General features: G+C 38.9%; 1 long non-coding RNA gene across 1 annotated transcript in view; it reads right to left on the reverse strand.

Annotated features, from left to right (window-relative positions):
• Positions 1-6,000, reverse strand: part of LOC104861479 — a 427,158-nt gene that overhangs the window by 46,125 nt on the left and 375,033 nt on the right. The window lies entirely within an intron of this gene.

Raw genomic sequence — 6,000 nt, forward strand, 5'->3', positions numbered from 1 at the left:
TCTAGTTTCTTTCACATTTTTAGCTACAGCCATGACAACAGCATTGCCTGATGTCCATCAGCAGCTCTCACAATGGGAATACTGTTCACATCTAAGGCTGGAAAGGAGGAGATGGCAGGGTCTGGTCACAACACAGAGTCCCAGCTCACTGGAAGATCTCCCATCCAAGCAAAATTCACTGCATGATGAGATTCTGAGACACATCCAACCCTCCCAACATTAACCTGACAGTATAATAGTGATCTTTTCACTAAGCATGTTATTAGACTATGCAATTTTTCTTAGATCAAAAGAGCTAAAAATAAAAATTGGAAAGGTGGGTTTCGTGTTCTCCAAATCTGGGCCCAGCTCTGGACTAGGCTTTTTCTCTGTACATCCTTGCGCTGTGCCGGTCTCCGCACTGCCCTCTGGAAAGCAAGGCATTTCTAAAGGTCCAGATCCTAACGCTCTCTATGTGTCAGAAGGAAGCTATAATTTTTCTGTTTCTTAAGATCATCTTTTTCAGTATTAAGTATAGTCAAACGTGGTAAATGTTTAAATCTTTAAAAATATATTATAATAAAAGATACATCGCCATTGTCTTACCCACAGCCATGAAATCCTCTCCCTCACTTTGAACACACTTATGCCATCATTCTTGCCACTTTCTAAAGCAGTCCTGAAAGTCCTTTTTCCTGAGTGTTTTTTAGTTGCCTAAATGTCCTGAATGGATTCCAAATGCTTACTTTTAACAGTCATTTTGACTTGGCAGAAGAGCAAAAAGTCCCAAGATAATACATCTGGTGAGAAAGGTGAGTGACACTGTAAAGTTTTTATTTGGTATAAACATTGCCATAAACATTTTGCATCAATTCAGGACGCGGGGGCAGCCAGAAGCAGCACAACTAAAGAGGCTCACAAAACAGCACTTCCAGAGCTGCTCCTGAAAGTGGCAGGAACAACACGGTAAGTATGTGTGAAGCAGTGGGGATATTTGGAGGGGGAATAATGGCCATCTGTCTTTTATTGTAATACATTTTAAAAAAACATTCACCATATATTTGGACCATATCTTATAAACTATCTGTATTAGTGGGTTTTGTTTTATTTTGTTTTGCTACAACAAAGTATCTGAGGCCGGTTATATATAAAATAGATTAATTTGGCTCACAATTCTGGGGCTGGAAGGTCTAAACAACATGGTGCCAGCACTCTAGTGAGAGGGACCCCTGGCTGTGTCACAACAAGACAAAGAAATAGAAGAGAACGTGGCAAAACTCACATTGGAGGGGTCACATTTGTGAAGCGGCCTCCCTTTGTAACAGATCACTCTAGTGAGAACTCACTCTCTGAGACCAGCATTGATCTCTTCCAAAGATGGAGCGCAGTGGCCTAATTGACTCTTAGGTAGGCTCGACCACCTAAAGGTTCCACCTGTCAACATCACCAAAGCAGACCAAGATTTCCACACAAGAACCTGTAAGGAATGCACTCAAACAATATCCAAACCACATCACTGCACAAGGTCTTTATTTTCCTAAGGCTCCGCAAGTCATATTTTCTCAGAACTTCTCTCATTTTTAGGAGCCTCACTGCAGAGCCTCCTCTGCAATAAATGTCTTAGCCTCAAACTCCTCTCTGGAGGTCAGGCAAAAGCATCTTATAGTAGATCCCTCAGCTTGAGTACAGGGGTCACACAGCACTCCAGTGAGTTTAAAGAAGCCATGATGAGTTGCTTCTTGTGAGGTTTGCATAGGCCGAGATGTGCACATAGGCTGCTGTTTTTTGCTATTTGTGAAACATACCTAGCAAATAAAGCAGCAGACTGTTACAGAAGTGTCTAATGGTATTTGATATGAATAAAGCTGTCAACAACTGCTTTTTGACACCAGTGTAATAGAGATTTTTAAAAGCAATTAGCATAAGCAATCATCCTGTGTTCAAATACAGAGCAGACTTTTTGAGAAAATTTTAAAATAATTAAAATCATCTTGCTCAGGATGCCATATGCATACAGAAATATCATTGGCTGCTAAAGTAGTAGAGTTTTCCTAAGCAATAGGATGCCAGCAGAAACCCCAAGACTCTGTTAGACTGAGCATCTAAGGCACCATAGCTTCTTGCACTCAATGGCCTTTTCTGCAGGTGCCAAGAGATCAATGCGATCAGGCCATGGTGTCAACAGGGTTGCAAAGACATGGAAATGAAGAAGTGAGTGCCGGAACCTCAAAGACAAGAGATGTTATTTGCTTTCTTCCATTTGCTTCACTGCATGGCTCACAGAGAACTCATCTCACATGATCAAAGTACTAATTAGACTGTGAAGAAAAAGCTCTGAAAGGAGAGATTCAGGGTGATTGCTTAAAACAGTGACCTGTGGCTCAATGATCAACTTTTTCTTCATGAAAATAATTCAGCAAACAGCATTAGTTTGGGATACTTGCCTTCCAAAATACACCTAATCACTGGGTCACAGATGTTTTTTGTGTAGTAGACTATATTATGTGTCCACAGGCCTTATTAAAATTATAATTTTAGAAAAATACATATTTATGCATACATGAAATTATATAAATGCAGACTATAAACATTATTTCAAAAGACAAAGATTGGTTACAACTGAAGATACATAAAAGAACATATTTATAGATTCTAAAGAAAAGTTAAAATATTCATATATGCTGATATATCAACAAAACTGTAGCACCCCTTAGTATAAAAGGGAATACATTTATTTGCATAAATATACTAAAGAAACCAAAATGATCTTATTACTCTAATTCACTGAAGCTGTAAGGAAACATATCTGTATCATCAGTAAATACATTATCTGCTATAGTAAACAGGATGGAAAGAATAATTCTGATGATATTGGGCACTTAATTATTTATTACATGCTAGGAAGTGCTATGAACGTTCTACACTTACAGAGTTAAGCATTATTTTTATCTCCATTTTGCAACCAAGGAAACTATAGCGACAGAGAAGTTAAGTAACTGGACTAAGGCCAACAGCTAGGGAGTCAGGCTGTGGAGTCCTCACCCTAGAATCCATTTATTTATCTGCTTTTGTCCCATTTTTTTCCTTCTTTTCTTCTCCCACCCGACCCTAACACCCCAAAGCAGATCAAAGGCAGATCTCTCTCTCTCTCTCTCTCTCTCTCTCTCTCTCTCTCTCTCTCTCGGGTCTTCCCAGGGCACTTCAGGCTATCATGGAAATAACAGGCTACAGAATGCAGGGAAGAAAACGTCACATTTCTAAAGACACGTTTACTTACTCTACTGAGAACTATTCAGATAACATCCTTTAGAATTTTAAAGAAAATTAAAGCAGGACACAGAAGTTGATGAGTCTGCTCATCTGACTGAGACAGTGACTAGAAAAACAGCAGCCAGTATGGGAATGGACACAGGAGCTGTGATATCCAGCACAGCACAGCTAGCGTGGGCTGAAGGCTGCACAAGGTCACACTGACCACAGCAAGGATGAGGTTGGAGCGAGTGCTCATGGTGAGACAGAGCTTTCCAAAGGAGCTTCAGAAACCTTTCCGTATAACTTTTGTTACAATTCTGAAACTGTGCTATTATTTTTCTCATTTTACAGGTGAGGAAACAGGCTCACAGAGATTTTTTTTAAGTTAATAATTGAATGAGGCAAGACATATACCTTGTACTATTTGTAAAGCCTGTGCTCTTGGGACTGTAGTCATAGTATAACAGATCAAGTTCACAGCATCATCTAGATCAAGACAGAGGTCTAAGCAGACAAACAGGGTCAAACTCCAGGCATCTGGGTCATTAGAAATGGCATCATGGAGGACCACTGGGAAAGCAAGGTCACAGACCTGAGGCTGCTTGCTCTTTTGTAATGGGCTTTATCCCTGGGCCCATAGCAAAAAACAAAACAAAAACATAAACAAAAAAAGCACTTCCTCTGATTCAGTAGGGCTGGAGCTGCCGGCCTTATCTCACAGTGCCAAATAAATAAAAGCAGTGGCTGCAAAGCCTTTTGGGAATTAACCAGAGTATAAATAAGCATATTCTCCTATAGCAAGTGCCTTGGGAATAACTGAATTTTGAACATCTTGGAGGAACGACCAGGATGTAAATGGGAGGCCAAAGAAACTGAGGCAAACCACTGGATAGAGCCACATCTAAGACGGGTTGTGGGTGACCAAGTCACAGGAAAAATGATGATACACTCTGGGCAATAAAAAATGTCAATGAGCTGGGAAAACCACCTGTTTTATGTAAAGGTCCAAATAACCAGATCACAGTGGACAGCCACTCAAATAATGCCTTCATAATACAGAGAATTATTGAGAATAACTCAATTCACAGAGACCTTAAAGTAGCCAATGCTTGATAGTCCATCAGGGAAAACAAGATGATGATTACAGAAAAGAATTACATCCTTAGAAAAATAAAGATTAATCAAACTAAGTATGTAAAGTCTATCTTACAGACACATAGTCTGGACTTCTGCTCTCAAAACACTGCTTTTTTATGCCAATTTATTTAGTTAATGACTTTTTACTGTTAGTTTGAAACTGGATATACTTTGTGACTCATAGCATCTAACTGTAAAGAATTCTAAGAAAGTCATAATCACAGGATTGAAATTTTTACAATAATTAAATGATGATATAATTTTTCTGTTCTCTCATAGAAAATCAACTTTACGACAGGTGTATCTAAAAAAACTTGAGTTAGTCTAATCAATTTGGATATTTTATCAAACACAAATAATACTAAGTAAATTCCAAGTAGCATTAAGATTAAATGAATATCATAAAAATCCTGAATATGTTTTAAAATTTAGAGTAGTATCAGACATACAGAAAAACTACTAAGATGGTATAGAGCAATGGTGGTGAACCTATGGCATATGGGTTATTTGTTCTTTTAAGACAAAAGAAGTTAATGCATGAGTTGCTTTTTCTAAACTAAAATCTAAGTATTCAGGTTTAACTGCAGTGCTGGCACTGTGTGATGAATAAATAGGTGTTAGGTTGTAGTTTGGGCACTCATTTCTAGAAGGTTCGTCATCACTGGGATAGAGTCACATTTCTCTTATTATTTTGCATTCTCCCAATTAAAAGATAATCCATACCATATTATCTAAAATTCATTCTTTATTCAAATTGGCTTGTTTCTTTTTTTTTTTTTTTAACCTACCTAATGTCTTCTTTTCTGCTGAATAATCCCACCTAGGCCATCACATTACAGTTGTCCTGTGCCAGTTTTCCAGGAATCCTGTGGTCATGATGATTTTGACAGCTTGGGGAGTACAGTCATCTTGCAGAAAGTCCTATAGTTTGAGTTTGTCTGATACCTTTCTTAGGGTTTGACTGGGGGCTGGAGTCCCAGGTCTTGAGGACAACCACAGTGGTGATTCCTACCACCTATTATGGATTGTATCTAGATGTTCTCCAAAACCTCATACACTCATAGGTGGGGCTTCTCAGGGATGGTTGAACCTAGGGTGCATGAATACAGATTAAGGCTGCAGATGTGGACCTTGACTACCTGGCTGGGGTAGTGTTTGTCACATTCCACCATGTCAAGTGGCACTGCCTCTCACTTCCTTTCTCATCCTCCAATCTTGTAAAAGAAGTCACTATGTGAAACCCACACTTAAGGTGTGGAGCTTTTGTTCCACCTCTTTGTGGGCATATCTACATTAATTTTTTGGAAGTCTTCTGCACAGGAAAATTGTCTTTTCTCCATTTATTTAATCATGCTTATGTGGGTATGGACCCATGCATATGTATTTTATACTTTGTGTTTGTAATTTAAGACCACCATGAAGTCATTGTTAAGGGAGATGTATTCAAATTCATGGCAGACATCTCTCATCTCTTGGCCAAGCAAAGTGACTATAGTTACACAAAGTAGTCACATCGCATGGACCTGGAAGGGGAAGAAACTGAGGATCTGCAGGAAAACACCTGGGGATCTGTACCCTCAATCCATGAAATTTTCTTCCTCTAGTTCTAACACATCCAGGACAAAATTCAAT

Source organism: Fukomys damarensis, unplaced genomic scaffold (genome assembly GCF_012274545.1).
Source record: "Fukomys damarensis isolate Sample0158 unplaced genomic scaffold, DMR_v1.0_HiC HiC_scaffold_10, whole genome shotgun sequence".
Classification (NCBI taxonomy): domain Eukaryota; kingdom Metazoa; phylum Chordata; class Mammalia; order Rodentia; family Bathyergidae; genus Fukomys; species Fukomys damarensis.